Below are 17,564 nucleotides of genomic sequence, written 5' to 3'. Positions count from 1 at the left end.
AATATGAAACAATACGAATAAAAATCGTTTGAGATGGTTTCAATATGTACTAAGGAGACCAATAATGATACTAGTGAGGAGGGGTAAAGCTTTTTTTTTTGTCCCTCGCCCCCCTCCTCTCTCTATCCATCTCTTCAGTTCCTCTGCAATTTATATGATTTTTCATCCGTGAAGACCACATGTACACACATACACACAAAGAGAGAGAGAAACGGAAATGAATAATTTCATTTATTCTTGTCAGACTCAATGTATACAGAGTATGTATGTTTATAAGGGAGACACCCAGTTCAATGTATAACATTTGGTATTGTACACAAAACATATAAGTTAAGCTGGCCATGTAAATAAATAAATTTCCATTTTTCTATTCAGGTATCATCAAATTAAATTTTGTAAATTAGAAATAGTCCGCCAGAGCAAGAACCGTTCACTATGAGTCAGAATATGCCCACACCACATCCACAATGGTATCTTGACATATCGGACATCTACCGCTACTCCTGTGCAACTCATGGGCACATCTGGAAAAAAAACATCGGAAAAATAGAAATCTGTTAAATGTTGTTATAGGCTGAAAATTCTAAAATTTGGTACTTCAAAAGTTAAAAAAAAAAAAAAAACGAAGTTTTTACAACAATTACATTTCATAGCAGATACAATAATTGCCTTTCCTCATTGGTACCCTATTGAAGATCTCCATTTCCTCCACTCGAACTGCAATCACAAAGGTAGAGGTCCTTCAAAAGCTTAATGATTTATGATCAATAAGAAAGTAATAGAATAAGTTTGAGGTGGATTGACGTAATGCACATGTGGGCTTTCTGAATGTCCATTATCGATGTTCCATGAGGGATCCAATATTTTGAGTTTTTTTTTTTTTTGGATGGATAAGCTAGACTTGAAACCACGACCTCAAAAGTTGCTTTGCAATGTGTCAAACCAACTGAGCTATGGATCTAAGCCCAATGTTCTGAGGTTGTTGACACATGGAATGTCCTAGCTCACTCATACACGGACAAACATGAACCTTGAAGACAATATAAAATCGAAAGCAGAGGAACCATGTGATCATTAGGGGTTGATGATAATAAACTGAATTCTCAAGTAATTTGTGGTTCTAATTTGAAAAAAGAGCATCTTTTTATACTTACTGGAATGAGATACAGCAGTTGAAACCTCCTGCTTAATAGACTTGTGTAACTTCACCTGCATACCTACACAGCTCTCTACTGATTTTCGCAGCTCAGACATCGTGATGAAGCCTTGCCATATTCCCTCTCAACTTGTATATGAGTTCCATAATCTACACAACGGGATTATTTAGTTGACAAGAAAGTTAGAACCTCGGAAGGAAAATTACGAATAAGGGAATGAAATGAATCTCACAAGCGAAGGATGATTTATGAATGGGGAGCATTGCCGGGCATCTTGGAAGTAAGATTGACACAGTTGAGGCAATTGCAATGATGTAGATGCAACTCCATCAGAATCATCACTGACTTCATGATAGCGAAACTCGCTGGGTTTATTTTCTTCCTCTTCTTGACATTCTCGACTATTGTTCAATGCCTTTGTCTTTGTAAGTAAGACAAGACTCATTGCTCCATTCTCTCTCAGAAACCACTAGAAAGCAAATTTGATACATTTCTTCTGCAAACATAAAAGGTCACTGATCATTAAAAGAATAATATTGGAGCTTTTCTTTCACCTAGGAATTGAATGGTCATTGATGATCAATCTGGACGCGAATAAAATTGTAATTTATGTTAGCCAACCAACTACTCCAAAAGACCGATCTGTTGGAGAGGGAGAGAGGACTATGAATGTAAGAGGGTCACAGGGTTTAATTTGGGGTATGACACACCCGAGAGTGGAGGAAAACACCTCCATCAACAGTGGCAACTCCTGTTTAAGCAATTCAAAGGGTCAAGCGTTGTTTAAAGATATCTCAACCATCAGATCAAGTCAAGGGTCATCCTAGTTGTATCATCCAAGATCTCGAGAAGTGGAAACCCTAAAAAGCTTCCACAATTAGGTATTTGAATTCAAACCTGGTATAATAACAATTTAATTAAGAAACAATGCAAAAGGAGTCCAATGCAATTAGGTCCATATCATATTTTCACATTTGGTTACAAATTCGATTTGGGAACTACATGATTGAAAAACTCAAAATTAAAACGAAATAATCAAATTTCAGGTAGAAACATTTCCATAAACAATAAAATTATATCAAAATATTATTTTCTGAAAAAAATCTTATAAATACATTAATAAAATTATGACAATGAAAAAAAAATTAAAAATTACTTACATTAGACATATGTAGCTAATATACCATTATTCTTCTCTTTTTTAATACAAAATATTTTTGTATTTGACCATCAAGCTTTGAAATACTTGTGCTAACATGCACCGCATAAGGGACACACCTCCAAGAGTAGAATAAAATGTTTAATCAGCACTCCTCCTCACCCATAACGGTGGAAAGAATCGAACCCGTGACTTATACGAACCTTGCACTTTGATACCATGTTAACCAACCAACTATTTCAAAAGACCGGTCTGTTGAGAAGGGGGGGGGGGGGGGGTATGACACACCTAAGAGTCAAGGAAAATATCCACTTAACACTCCCCCTCACCCATAAGGGACACACACTAGAGTGGGGGAAATATAAACTCAACAATACCCAAAAAAATAATAATAATAATAGCACGAGTAAAAGACAATAAAACACCGATGATTGACAACAACTCTTTACATTATTAGGGAATATAATCAAATTCGATCTCACTTATTGAACTCATATCTTTTCACAACTAGTTACATGTGGGATTTCATCTTTCAACATTTGCTAGCAATACATGGGAGATTGAGAGGTTCATGAATGTTAGCATTCACAGCTGTGGCCATTTCTTGCATGGATGTGAACCCATCATTCCTCATGTAAAAAAGGTGGACTACTTTGCTCATTTTCCAAAACAATTCTTTGCAAGCTCTTGGAAACACTACCCTTTGTCTGCAACACCAATCTCAACAGTTCTCTCCTACTATTATCAATGACACACCTCATCTCTCTAATGGCTTCTTCTTCGGTAACAACACCAGCGCCTTTGATCATGCACAAGGTTACAGCATTCAGTTTCCCTTCCTTGCTTTCCCTCTGCAACATAACACATAAGTAATAATAATAAGAAAGGTTTTATAACAAATGAGAGACTTAGGTAGTGTTTGGTCACTAATGCAGCTTCTCAGGAGAGTATTTTTAGCTTCCAACAACCAAAAACAATGGTATACAGATTATGACAGATGTGAAGCTAAGAGTAGTTTAGTGCAGCTTCTCAGAGGAGGATTTTAGCTCCCTCCCCACCTGAAAAGCGCTTTTGGGTGGAAGAATCAGGTTTGGTACAAACTCAGAGTCTAGATTCTCGCAAAAGGTAGAATCCAAAAGCGGCTCAAAAGATGATGTTGACCCATACCAGATTTTGGATTCTGGCCTCTGCGGGAATCTGGATGAAACATTTAAAAAAATGAGTTTTTTTTTTATATACAAAACTGTCAGTAATATTCAACTTAATGACCAAAATATCCTAGAAAGCATTTGGAAGCACTTCTAGATCTCCCCCCACCCCACACACATCACAAAAAATTCCCTGACACTCTCGCCCATGGTTTTAAATCTTTGTTTCATGACTCATCTTGATGCAAGAATGATAATGAGATGGCTCAGAAGAGTCATCCCTGCATCTCGGATGAATTTTAAAGCTATTTGAAGACCAGTGAACCAGAAAGGAGAAGAATAAGAAGGCATATCACCTCTCGTTCACGAAGGATCCCAAGATGACTAGGGCAAGTCATTTTTGTCTTGGATGATTTTTATGTTACAATCCCATTCTTATAGAAAGTGATCCAAAGAGGAATCATTCCACAGAAAACTGCTATTGAAAGCAAAGCCACACCAAACAAGGCCTAGAGTTCATTTAGAAAATGCACACCTTAAAGCTTGTAATATCATTGAGGAGGCGCCCACATGTGCTTGCAAGCTTATATAGATTATGGTACTCTGGATCTCTGATAACTTCCTCCGATAAAACAGGTCCGATAAAATAGAGAGCAGGGAGAACAGTAGGTCCCAAAGCAATTGATACATAGGAATTTGTAGCATACTCATCCATTGTTGGTATGGACTTGTTTCTTACCCACTCTGCCTCTTTCATCATAGACTCCAGCAAATTAAGCCACTGCCATAGAGAAATAGCTCAAAATCACCATCTACTCCAAAATAATAATAAAGAGAGAGTCTATTGCCACACCAACTTTTGCTAACGCCACTCCAAGATGTGTGTTAATTTACATATGAATTGAGGTGGTGTAAGCAAAAGTTGGTGTGGCAATAGAATCTTTCATAATAAAGGATAAACATTTCTTTTTTCTGATTGGTGACGATAAACTATATATATGATCTCACTATCTCAATTAGATGGCTTTTGACACTGCACCCTTGCCATACGAATGCCTTTTCTTCAGTCTCATTAATTGAGCTCTTAAGTGCCAAAAATATTATCTCAACTTGTTCAGAGTAAAAATCCGTGGGTAAAACTCCATCAAACCTGTGTAGTTATGGTAAAGCACCATCATCTTTCAATAGGAACACAAATCAAGTGAATCAGAAAAATTAAAAAAGTAAAAATAAAAATCGACAAGAAAGAGAAAGAGGGTATAGAGGAAACATACTTCTCAACCAATTTAATTAGGCTTAGTAGTTCTTCTCTAGAACCTCCTATGTCGAAGAAGTCATCAACCACAGTAGTAAGCACACCATTTTTGGCCCATGAAATGCGAGCATCAGATTGTTCGGGAGAGAAAAGGGTTGCCGCAGCAGAGAAATAACAGTACGTCAACTTCTGCCTCGCAAATTTTAGCTTATCTAATCTTTTGTCTTCAATCCATCTGCTTATGTAGAAATAGACATTATACATCACTTACACAAGCATTAGACATATAAAATAGTTACTCCTTGAAGATTTTAGTGTAAAAATGGGTACCACTCTAGTTGTTCGAGTTCTTTATGATGTATGGATTGACAGTTATTGAAGTCCTCCACAGCCAATTCTAGGAAATCTTTGGTGTCAACATTTAAGGGTCTGATACAAGCCAAAGGTAATAGGATCAACACATTATCGATGTTATGTGTGAATAATTTTTTAAAGTTTTATTCTTTTAATACTACTTAAAGTGTACCTATATGAAGTTTTTAGAATTCTTAAATTATCTGTATCATAGTGCTGCACATTTCTCCTGTTTTCAAGGCGTTCTAAGTTGGCATAGTAGGGAAAGTTAAGGGCATCATCCACCTGAAATTTAATCAGATGAAATTTGCAATTATCATGAAAATAAATTGGCAAAAGTATCTTGAAAATGCCAGCTTTTCACAAAGAAATTACCTCTTGAATAATATGCTTATAGAACCTATCTGCATGAATTGGATCATTGGAAAGTTCCCGTTTCAGAAAACAGCTGGACCAGGAATTTTGTTTCTCGAGAATTGATTCATGGGGGAATATGATGATTTGCGAAGCACGGTATATCTCTAAAACAATACTGATATCCTTTAGATACCCTCCAAGTGTATTCAAGAAATGTTCTTCTTCGTCAAATTGAGCAAAGGAATCTGAACCACATATATGAACTGATTCAGTCTCCATTAGCAACAAAAAAAAGTCTTGAAACTTCACAAAAATATACCTGAAGAGATGTCATATCCATGCATCCGTAAGATCCAAAATGCCAGAGCACGTGTGGCGATGTCTGAAAATATTTCTTCTTCCATCTGTAACCAGCTTCTGTTCACCAACAAAAGTTTGGTTTATCAACAACTTCGAATTAACTAATTTTAAGAATCTAGTAATTGGACCATTACCTGTATGTTTTATCCAAAACACTTTTAATTTCGCTCTTAAAATGTTGATCAATTCCCAACCTCTCAAGACTATCAACCATACAGAGATGGGAATATATATCTAGCGGATAAGCTGTTGGAACTGAAAAGGGGCAATAAAAGAAACCAAATAAATTTAAAATAACATAATTTAGTTAACTTAGGTCATTGTGGATAAGTTACCAGCATTGCCGAACTTTTCTAAGACTGAATGCAAGTAATTGAGGCAGTTAGTGTCTTGAAGGTGAGAAAGAGCAGCTGCAGTGGTGGATGGTGAATTAAACAGTGACCCATTCTTCATCTGATATCTCATGACGTCCTCCCAATCTTGTAACTTCCCCAGTCCTTCTGCCACATATACCAAATATGCTTTTCTCCCCTCAGAGTTGCTTCCAAAGCCTCTGAAAAACAATAAAGGGAAGAAGGCAAGAAAATTTAATGAATGCAGATAATGAGAACACAATGAACCCAACCAAAAAAAGCAAGAAGTTTCTTTTCCAACCAAAAAAAAAAAAAAAAATTTGATTAAACAAATCCTATAACAACAACAAAGCCTGATTCCAAAGATTTGGGGCAGGTTAAATGAATCCTATTTTTTTATTCCACTATATTCAGAGCCAAGTCTTTTATCATTGAAAATGAGTTCACATCTACTTTCACTATCTGCATTTGTTTACTTTTGGGTATTCATCTCGCATTTTTTAGGACTTTCGACTGGGGATGCAATCGGCCTTCATTGAACTTGCCCAAAACATCTCAGTTAACTTATGTTTAGTTTAAAGCCTAGAGGAGCTACTCCTACATTTTCTAGGTGTTTGTTTCCAATTTTATCTTTCCTAGTCTTTCTACTCATCCATTTCTACATCATCTCCGTTACAGTCATTTATTAACATTATACTTCTTGGATACCCAATATTCAGTTCCATATAACATAACCACTCTTACTAAAATCTTATAAATATTTCTGTTTATTTTGATGATTGGTATACATTTGTCACATAGCATTCCAAAAGTGTAACCCCAATTTAACCATCCAACTCTGATTCTATGGGCATCATGTTCATCAATCTCTCCATCTTTATGTATAATTGAAAGCGCCCTCAATCTGCGGGTGCGGATCTGCTTTTTATTTTTTGAGAGTCGCCACTTAGTTGTAAGGTCTAGGAAGCAAAACATGACTCTAACCAAATAAAAAGTACTTAAGTACAAAAAAAAAAAGGGTTCGGGGATCACGTTACGGGATTGGAAGGTGTTAGGCACCAATCCCGCCCAACGAATACAGGTCTCTACTTTTTCCAAAAATTTTACATTGCAAGAAAAAAAATGGCCTAAAAATTAAAATAAAAAAAATTACCTTATTTATCTGGGTGATTGCGATAGTCGATTCCCTCAGAACTGGCAAAGAGCGTTCCTCGTGTGAATCTTCCCGTTTTTGTCTCCATCGCTAGATCTGCTTCCGATCTCCGAGATGAGTTTTTCTCCTTCTAGATCTGAATATTTTTTAGCTTTTCAGAGTATTTTTAGAATTTCTGGGTTTTTTTTAGGTAAAAAAAAATAGGGTTTGGGTGTCTTAGGTAAGGACTTGGGGCTTCAGATTTAGGATTTGGGAAAGTTTTTGGCTTATCTTTCCTAAGATTTTTCTTGACCTACAAATTTAGGTGGTAGAGACCCCTTTTTAAAGAGCTTTTGGGAGATTAAGATTTGAGATTAGATCACTTAGAAATAAGATTAAGTTATTTCAATTAAGTTTTATTTGAATTTTGAATTTTAAATTTTGACTTACGTAGAATGAGGATTTTTTAAAATTTTGGAGAACCCCCAATGGAGGGTTCTTTATTAAATTATATTTTTTAATTCTTTTGGACCCCCGGTGGAGGGTTTTCTATAAATTATCATGTGGGCCCCATTTATATATATGGGTCACCACTTAAAATTTGACTCGTGGGCTGGATTAATAGATTTTATTTGTTCAAAATTTTAATTTAATTTATTAAGATTTCACTTTACATTAATTAGTGTTCTAATTATTAGTTTCAAAATTTTGAATTTTAGGGTTGGAAAATTACCGTTTTGCCCTCAAAGAGGACTTTTGTGTTGAGATGTTGTTTTTAGATGTTTTGAAATCAATTTTTCGTAAGGAATTCAATGAGAGTATCAGTTTGTGTCACTTATGGGTTTTTGGCATGAAATGATCGTGGACCCTATGAGGGCGTTTTCGTAATTTTATCGAATTTTGTGAAAATTGGCGAAACGATTTTTTTGGTCTTAATTTGTTGTTTGCGTAATGTAGGCTCTAGGGATGTTTTGGTGTTAAGGGTATTCTGGTAATTTAGTCATTTTTTGATGATTTTTCTCGTAAAGTTTGTTTTTGTCCCAAGAATGATAATTTCTATGTTTTGGGTCATATTTTCCTAGCGTAGTGTGTTTCTAAAGTTTGCTTGTTTGAAATACCTCATCCGAATTTTGGAAATACATCTAGTAACAAAAAAAAAATAGAATATTAATCCATCATTGGGAACCATCGCAATCGAGTTGATTAATTGGGCGAGTGCTAAAATGGGTGTCTACAAATGCCCATTTTTGGTAGAAGGTTGAAGCAAACTAGATAGTAAATCTACTTTGATAGATAATGCGATATCTGAATGTTAAAGCTAGTGATAGTTCATTTTACAACCTGATTTAGCAATTCGTCGGGACGTTCGGATCTTTGAAGATAACACTTTCCCTAAACTAAAAGTTGTCAAGTCCTCGTGCGCGAGCTCTCACTGACAGTGTCAGATCCTTGAATTTTAGCAAATTCTCCCTGATTAATGCAAATGGAACAAATGTGCAGGTGTGTGCAATTGTGTAATGATGATTTTGAAAAAAAACGCCTCCATTTTGTGCATTCATGATGAAAGGATGATGAACTTCAAAATAGAAAATTGAGTATGATAAATCTGAATAAGGTTCGAGTAAAATCTGAGTAAGGTCTGAGTAAGTCTGAGCAAAATCTGAGTAAGGTCTGAGTAAATCTGAGAAAAATCTCAAAGGATCTAAGCAAAATCTAAGATAAATCTCAGAGGGTCTGAATAAAATCTGAGATAAATCTCAGAGAGTCCGAACAAAATCTGAGATAAATCTCAAAGAGTTTGACCAAAATTTGAGAAAAAATTTAGATAAATCTTAGAGGGTCTCGATAAAATCTGAGAAGAGAGAAAAAACTGAATGACTCTGAGAAATAATGAATAAATCTGGGAAATAATGAATGCCCTATCTATTATTCTGGGTGAAAGGGTGCTGAGCTATTCTCTGGGCAAAACCAAAAATGAGAACCTCAAGGTTTTTCAAAATTTTTATGAATTTTAAACCCAAATTTTAACTTCCTTTGAACCTCAGAAGTTTTCAAAAAATTGTCATAAAGAGGGTAATCTTAAATTCGGAATTCCCATTATCTTTTAGGATTAACATTGATCAAGCTTGAGAACAAAATACCCCTAGTTTAATAGGAAACATTGCACTGGAGATAATTAAACACAGTTTGAAAAAAAAAAATGCCCCTAGTGTAAAGGGGAAAACTACATGTTATAAAAAAAGAAAGTACCCCTTGTTATGAAGAATTGAAATATTTGATGACTACAAGCGCAATAAAGATTCAACTTTTAATTTTGATTTTTTATATTGAAGATTTTAAGTTGGGCTCAAGAGAACAAATATTTCTTTTTGCGATTCATCGTAAAATCTACCATTTTCCCTCTTGGTTCACGTAGGGAAGCAAAAAATTTCAGATTAATCGTAGACAAGATACTCGTGACTTCTTAATCTTTGCTTGATTTAAACTGGGTATTGAAACTTAGTCATTCGGATTTCTGATGTTTCGGCTCGGATCGCCTTTTTAGCTTTTCAACTCAACATAGATTTTTTTGTTTTGTTTTTGGTTGCTCTAACTTTTGCTTGGATTGCCTTTTCAGATTTTCAATCTAGAGAGCGTGCTATAGCTTTTGCCTAGATCGTCTTTTTAGATTTTCGATCTAGCAAGTTATAATTTTTTCTTTGCTCTCATTGTTGTCAAGGCCGTTCTTTCGGATTTTCAACCTTGCAAGCTTACCTTAATTTTTGCCTAAGTTGCTCTTTCGGATTTTCAACTTTGCAAGCTTACCTTAATTTTTGCCTAAGTTGCTCTTTCGGATTTTCAACCTAGCAGGCTTTTTTCTTTCTCTTTTTTTATTTTGTTCTGATCGTTGCCAAGGTTGTCCTTTCAGATTTTCAACCTTGCGAGCTTGCCTTAATTTTTGCCTAAGTCTCCCTTTCGGGTTTTCAACCTAGCAGGCTTTTTTTTTTTTCTTTTTCTTCCCTTTTGAATTTTTGGAGTTACTACCTAATCATTCTTTGCTACCTTCCTTGACTTTTTCGCATAGTACTTAGGAGGACTTTCATAGGTAAACTTAGGACTGGGTATAAAAAGAAAGGAAGTTTGAGGCTCAAAAAGTCGAATGCCTCTTGCGTGACATTTCTTTTAAATTTTTGAAATGAATTGGGACCCAAATTAGAAAAATGTTTGAATATCATTTTCATTTGAATGGTCGGCCCATCGTGATTGTTGGATTGAGATGGACTGGGTCATTATGAATCATTACCACAATTAAAATGGATTTTTTTTAGGTTGGTGCACCCAACGATATGATAACCTTGAGTTAAATTAAACAAAAGTTTGACCATCAAGAGGACAAAATCGTAATTTCCTGATCTCAACATTTGAAAAGTCCCTTTTCAAAAAGGCAACCCGGGAACACCCATAATAAGTTCGAGTCATGACCTATGTTGAGTTTCTAAACTCTAGGTTTACTACGTGCAATGCAATTTATTTGGTCACCCTTGCCCAAGTGCACCTATATACCTCTCGAGCATACTTAATCAGACAGTACGTAATGACTTGGTTTGATATACCATATAGGCACGAGTTTTGGGTTGTAGTATTCATAAATGATTTAGCGTCCCACAAGGAGACCGACCACGTACTAGTACTACGTTGGCAATCGGGACATGTGACTTTACAACTTACAATAGGACAAAGGCTCAGGTTACTCCAATGTGGGTGCATCGATATACCTTTTAGGGTCACCTGATTGAACGGTACTGGTACCCTAGTTTTATATACCATAAAGGTACGTGACTGGAGTTGTGATTTTCATGAATGACGTCGTGTCTCACGAGGAGACCGGGCCATGCACTAGCACCACGTTGGCTATAAGGGACATGCAAATATAATATAAATATGCTAGTGATGTGTGCAAAATAGGGTAGGGTGTGCCTGGGGCATTTTTCAAATAAATGGGCCCATGGGCCTGATCAGATCATATGACTATCACATAAATATTGATCAAGGCATGTATATTGAAAATATATCTATCGAGATCATGACATATTAGAGGGGCAATCAATCAGGATAGTGCACAAGGAGAACAAAAATGATTGATCAAGACAACACACAAATAACCAACCATTGAGATAGGCATAGAAAAATCATTTTTATTTTTTAATGAACCAAAACAAAAAAGGTTTTTTTTTCTTATGGTCCAATCAAGGATCACTTTGAGCAACCCAAAATAAATCGAGATTTCAATGAATATTGAATTGAGGATAGAATGATAGTTGTGGAGATAAAGAGTGATGACTTTAAAAAAAAAAAAAAAAAACTAATTGATTTTTTCAAAGAAAAGAAAAAAAATATTTAATTTAATTTTTTTATATATATGAACAAAACAAAAGTTTTTTTTAGAGAAAAAAAACTGAATTATATTTTATTAAGCAAAAATATATATATATATATATTTTTTTTTTTTTTCTTTTTATTTTTATTTAAAAAAAAACTGAATTATTTAAAAAAAAAAAAGAATTATTGAACAAACAAAATTTTTTGTTAAAAAAAACTGAATTATGTTTTATTGAACAAATAAAAAAGAAACTTTTTTTTCTTCAAATTTAACTTTTATTAGGATTGGGATTTTAAAGATCCAAGTTTGAAAACCCAATCAAGTAGGCCACATTATTGGAATATCTTACAAGTTCATCTTCATCTAGCGTTTATGAATCTGAACGGACTGAAAGGAGTGAAATCGAAAATGGTAGCATGACCATCCAAAACAAGTTCAGCCATGGCAGCCTCTTGTGCACCTGGCTTTCCTTGGTGAAAAGAAGTAGCAGGCACTCCATTACTTTGAGCACTTGTACCATTAGTGGCAGTAGGGAACTGCGGATCTGCCTCAGCCTTTCCTTTTCTTTCAGCTCTTACTTCCTACCTCGTTTTCTTCTCTCTTGGAGCGTAGGTGCCATCTGCTTTTGCAACACAGTCTAACTTTGTTTTTGCATATTGTATCTGCATCGGTTTATCATAAAATGGAAAGCTTTGCACTACAAAAAAAAAAAAAAAGGGTCCGGGGATCACGTTATGGGATTGGAAGGTTTTTAGCACCAATCCCGCCCAGCGAACGCCGGTCTCTACTTTTTCCAAAAATTTTACATTGTAAGGAAAAAAATGATCTAAAAATTAAAATAAAAAAATTACCTTGTTTACCTGGGTGATTGCGACGGTCGATTCCCTCAGAACTGGCGGAGAGCATTCCTTATGTGAATCTTCCCGCTTTCGTCTCCGTCATTAAATCTGCTTCTGATCTCCGAGATGAGGTTTTCTCCTCCTAAATCTAAATATTTTTTAGCTTTTCGGGGTGTTTTTAGAATTTTTGGGTGTTTTTTAGGTAAAAAATAGAGTTTGAATGTTAGATAAGGACTAGGGGTTTCAGATTTAGGGTTTTCAAAATCTTGGGGGAGTTTTTGACCTCTTTTTCCTAGGGTTTTTCTTGACCTGCGAATTTAGGTGGTGGACCCTTTTTAAGAGCTTTTGGGATATTAGGTCACTTAGAGATAAGATTAAGTTGTTTCAATTAAAGTTTAATTAGGTTTTATTTGAATTTTGAATTTTAAATTTTGACTTATGTAGAATGAGGATTTTTAAAATTTTTGAAGAACCCCCCAATGGACCAATGGAGGGTTCTTTATTAAATTATATTTTTAATTCTTCGGGATCCCCGGTGGATGATTCTTTATAAAATATCATGTGTGCCCCACTTAAATAAATGGGCCACTACTTAAAATTTGTCCCGTGGGTTTGATTAATTGATTTTATTTTTTCAAAATTTTAATTTAATTTATTAAGATTTCACTTTACGTTAATTAATGTTTTAATTACTAGTTTCAAAATTTTGAATTTTAGGGTTGGAAAATTACCGTTTTGCCCTCAAAGAGGACTTTTGAGTTGAGATGTTATTTTTTGATGTTTTGGAATGTTTTGACATCAGTTTTTCGTAAGGAATTCAATGAGAGTATCGGTTTGTGTCACTTATGGGTTTTTGGCATGAAATGATCGTGAACCCTATGAAGGCGTTTTCTTAATTTTGTTGAATTTTGTGAAAATTGGCGAAACGATTTTTTTGATTTAATTTGTTGTTTTATGTGTTCAAAAGGGTTTTCCTAAGCGTAGTGTAGGCTCTATAGATGTTTTGGTGTTAGGGGTATTTTGGTAATTTGATAATTTTTTGATGATTTTTCTCGTAAAGCTTGTTTTTATCCCAAGAATGATGATTTCTATGTTTTGGGTCATATTTTTCTAATGTAGCGTGATTTCTAAAGTTTGCTTGTTTGAAATATCTCATCCGAATTTTGGAAATACATCTAGTAACAACAAAAAACATTAGAATATTCATCCATCATTGGGAATCGTAGCAATCGAGTTGATGAGTTGATTAATTGGGTGAGTGTGAAAATAGGGTGTCTACAATAATCGACCCAAGATAATGAAATTTTCCATTCCAAAGTATTTTTAAACCATTAGTTTTTACTAGATATTCCTCTTCTAGGTGTTAGTGTTAAATTTACACTCCAAATACTCGATTTTGGTTTTACTTATTATAAAGCCCTTGGACTCCAACATCTGTCTCTATAATTTTAGTTTTGTGTTGACTCCCTCTCTAGTCTCATCAACTACTACTACATCATTCGTAAATAATATACACCAATAAACGTGCACTTGCATACGAGCAATTACATCATCACTTTATCAATAACTAAATAAATAAATAAATACAAATTCAAACCAAACTCTCATGCAGACCTATTGTAACAGGGAACTCATTCGTTTCCTCTCCAATTTCCCTCAAACTAGTTACACACCCCACATAAATGTCCTTAATTATGTCAACGTATCCATTTGGAATCCATTCATTCTCAATTTCTCATCTATAAGTCAATAAAACAAAATAAATATTTTCATCTTTTCTCTATACTTCTCTATCCTTTGTCTAAGTAGAAAGATTGCTTTGATGGTTAATCAATCAGCATAAAATCAAATTGGAAGAATAGGATTCGTTTAGCCAACCCCAAATCTTTGGGATAAGACTTCATTGTCTTAATTCAATCTCTCTTTCCCATAGTTTCTTAGTGTGGCTCATAACTTTAATACCTCAATGGTTGGTACCAAAAAACAAAAAAAAGAAAAAATTCCTTCCATCAAGAAAGGCAACATGGTTCAATGATTCATGCCATTTTAGAAAGCTTTGGTGGCCCATTTCGGATTAGATCTAGATTAGAACTAAATATTGAGCCTTCCGGAATGTTTCAGATTTACTCGGAATGTCTCAATCGAGACTGTTTTGGTTTTCTCCTGACAGAATTCTTTTGAAGTTTCCAAGTAGCATCCCCAATTTCTTTCCTTGTACATTAAATCACAAGTTATAACTGTTAAGGCTCCAGCAACTCATGAACCATAACATCACCAAAAATTACTAGTTTCCAACTCAAGGCACAAAAAATAGCAATTCAGATTTAGTAATCAAAGCACTTAATTGATTCAAGAGATATTTAAGTAAACTTGGATTCATACACTTCTGAGTAACACTAATAATTCGAAACCCTGATTAAATCCAAAAGTTTCACCAAGTCCTGTTAAATAGAGAAATTCAAAGAATCTAATTTTTGTACTGCTGGTGTGGGAATATAGCATCATTAGAGTGGATCAAAAGTTTGAGATCAAAAGAAGATGAACATAAACTCCAACTCATGATAATTCAAGCATAAGGATTCCTACTTTGACAGGAATTTTTGAATAAAAATGAAGGTCAAACATAAAGCCAAAGAAAAGATAAAATAAAGCAGAAAGTATAAACCTTTTGAACTCCATCTCTCTCTTCTGAAGCATAGCATCTAAAGCTGTTGGGCTTAAAGGAAGATTTAGACCCAAATCTTGAGCATATTCAATCATACCAGGAAATATAATATCAAACCCAATTGGAGTATGTTGCTTCTCATCGGTGGCAAAAGCAAAATTAGACCTGATAAAATGGAGGCCTGCAAAGAGATAAACCACTTTTTTATATTTGAATGGAAGAATAAAAGTGGAAAATGATGAGTATGAGTACGATTAACTATGGAAATACCCTTTTTCACGTGTCCATCACCGACATTCCATCGTTTGAGTGCCAGGATGCAAGCCAATGTGGACGAGAGAGCATCTTTAATCATTAGTGGATGGCGAACAGGAAGACCCCATGACCCATTGGAGAGTTGGTTCTCCAATAACCAATTTACACATTGAGGGAAACATGGAAACGTTGAAGAATTTGGAGAAGGGACCATCGCTACCCAAGCAGTGTCATAGGAAGAAATCGAAAGTTCAACATTGGTGAACATCTCCCTTATTCTTTCCTTTGGCCCCTTGGAGCACTATAATGTAATTCAACTTATTATCAGTACATATGCAGTAAAAGAACAAAAAATTAAAAGAAGAAGATCAACATACCAGAATGGCACTGTTAGCTCTTCCCAACATCCTTAAACCAGGGTGCATAGAAATGGCTTAAGAACACCAAAGCAAGACAACCATAAAAAACAGTGAGTGTTAGAAAATAAATACCCAATACATGGAGAACGAAAAAGAACAGTATCATATCTACATGAGTATAAAGATAGTATTTAAAAAAGTACAATAACAAAGGGAATAAAACATAATTGTCTAATATCCCCCGCAAGATTATCATGTTTGGAAAGCCTAGGTAAAGCTTAACTTAAGAGAAATGAAATTGCGACAAGGAAAGTCTCTTTTGTAAATATATCTACTCTCTCTTCTTTTCTTTTTCTTTTTGTTGAAAAATATAAGATTTATTAAAATATAAAGAGATAGTTGAGATGACCATCACAATGAAAAGTCCAAAAAATTAAACCTCACTTACAAACAGATTGCCATTTGAATAATAGGTTTTCAAAGAAGACACCCTTAAACTCCTTGAATAGTTTACACCAAAAGAAAACAAAGGCCAAAAAATGGCTAATGACAATCTTTTGGGCCGATTACTCCTTCCCATAGAACACACAGGTGTTCCTCTCCTTCTATAGTCCCCAACAGACTGTAGAAGGAATTAAATGCCAGAGAACTAATTCTCTTCCCCTGAAGGCCCGACATTTACCAACTCTCAAATAATAAGGGAAGTAGAGGAAGGAGATAACCATAGAAATGGAATAATGATATAAAAATAATACAATCTTCATATCAATACATTCAAAAAAATAGAAAAGAAGTATATATAAAAATAAAAGAAAACATTCACGCACTATATACCTGTGTGATTAATTAGTAAATTTAAGTCAATCTATAATATTAGACAACCATAGGTCCTTTTGATGGATTAATAAAATTTTGTCTATCATAGAAATAAATAAATAACCATACCTGAGTTTAACAACTTAAGTGTATGAAGGGTAAAATAGACCAGCCCTATCTTAGAAGTCTTTCATATAAATCTTTAAATAAAGGGCACTACCTTCCTTATCAACATGTATTTATGTGTCAACATGTGTACAAAAGGGAAAAAACAGCATAAGGTATTGTGTCATTGCTACATAAAAAGAACATGAAGATCAACAAAGGGAGAACAGCAATGGAGACTCATGTTTCATGGTAGAACCGAGAGGGCGTGCTGACTTTTGACGTGGAGGAGATCAACGATGTGAAAAAAAAACAGAATTTCCAATATAAAATGAAGAGAGATACGAATAGATAAATGTAGGAAAACTTCTTTGGAATCATCAATGCCTTATCCCAACTATTTGCGGTCACAAAACAAATCCTGTTCCTCCAGTCAATTTTTTCCAAGCCATGTATTCAGTTATTGAAAGTGTGTTCATATGTGCTTTCGCTATCTCAATCCACATTCTTCTGGGCATTCTTCTTGCTCTTTTAGAACCTTCAACTTATATATTCCTTCTAGTTGGTGTTATAATCGACCTTCATTGAACACACCCAAACCATCTCTTCAAAGACTTCATTCAGATGTACGAAAAAACATGATCATTTGACAAGATCTGAGTTAGGTCATTCAAGTTTTTGAGATCAACTCAATACAAAAATATTGAATTAAATCAAGTTTCTAAACAGAGCACCTAACATTGAAGAAACCAAAACCTAGCATTCAGGGCTTATTCAAATTCTTCAGAAAACAAAGACCCAATATTCAAATAATGGTAATCTACTTGATGTGAATAGAGAAACCAACATTTTCCCAAAAATCCATAGAATGCTAAAACCTTACAATCCAT

The 17,564-nt window shown here is 34.6% G+C and overlaps 1 long non-coding RNA gene and 1 pseudogene across 2 annotated transcripts; both read right to left on the bottom strand.

Annotated features, from left to right (window-relative positions):
- Nucleotides 1-208: 208 nt before the first annotated feature.
- On the bottom strand, nt 209-1,610 carry LOC147388352 (uncharacterized). The gene is made up of 4 exons (XR_015171259.1): nt 1,390-1,610; nt 1,155-1,306; nt 645-717; nt 209-524 (listed from the first exon to the last, which is right to left on the bottom strand). It is a non-coding gene; the product is annotated as an uncharacterized LOC147388352 (long non-coding RNA).
- Nucleotides 1,611-2,744: 1,134 nt separating this feature from the next.
- LOC147388351 (ent-kaurene synthase-like 1) lies at nt 2,745-15,695 on the bottom strand (annotated as a pseudogene). Its single transcript, XR_015171166.1, has 12 exons — nt 15,410-15,695; nt 15,140-15,320; nt 6,126-6,343; nt 5,925-6,045; nt 5,750-5,847; nt 5,449-5,675; nt 5,246-5,358; nt 5,053-5,148; nt 4,739-4,957; nt 4,473-4,614; nt 4,000-4,245; nt 2,745-3,167 (listed from the first exon to the last, which is right to left on the bottom strand). The product of XR_015171166.1 is annotated as an ent-kaurene synthase-like 1 (transcript).
- Nucleotides 15,696-17,564: the final 1,869 nt, after the last annotated feature.

The sequence above is a fragment of the Akebia trifoliata genome, chromosome 13 (assembly GCF_017979445.1).
Source record: "Akebia trifoliata isolate Shusen 1 chromosome 13, ASM1797944v1, whole genome shotgun sequence".
Lineage (NCBI taxonomy): Eukaryota > Viridiplantae > Streptophyta > Magnoliopsida > Ranunculales > Lardizabalaceae > Akebia > Akebia trifoliata.
This window is presented reverse-complemented; position numbering and strand designations above follow the sequence as displayed.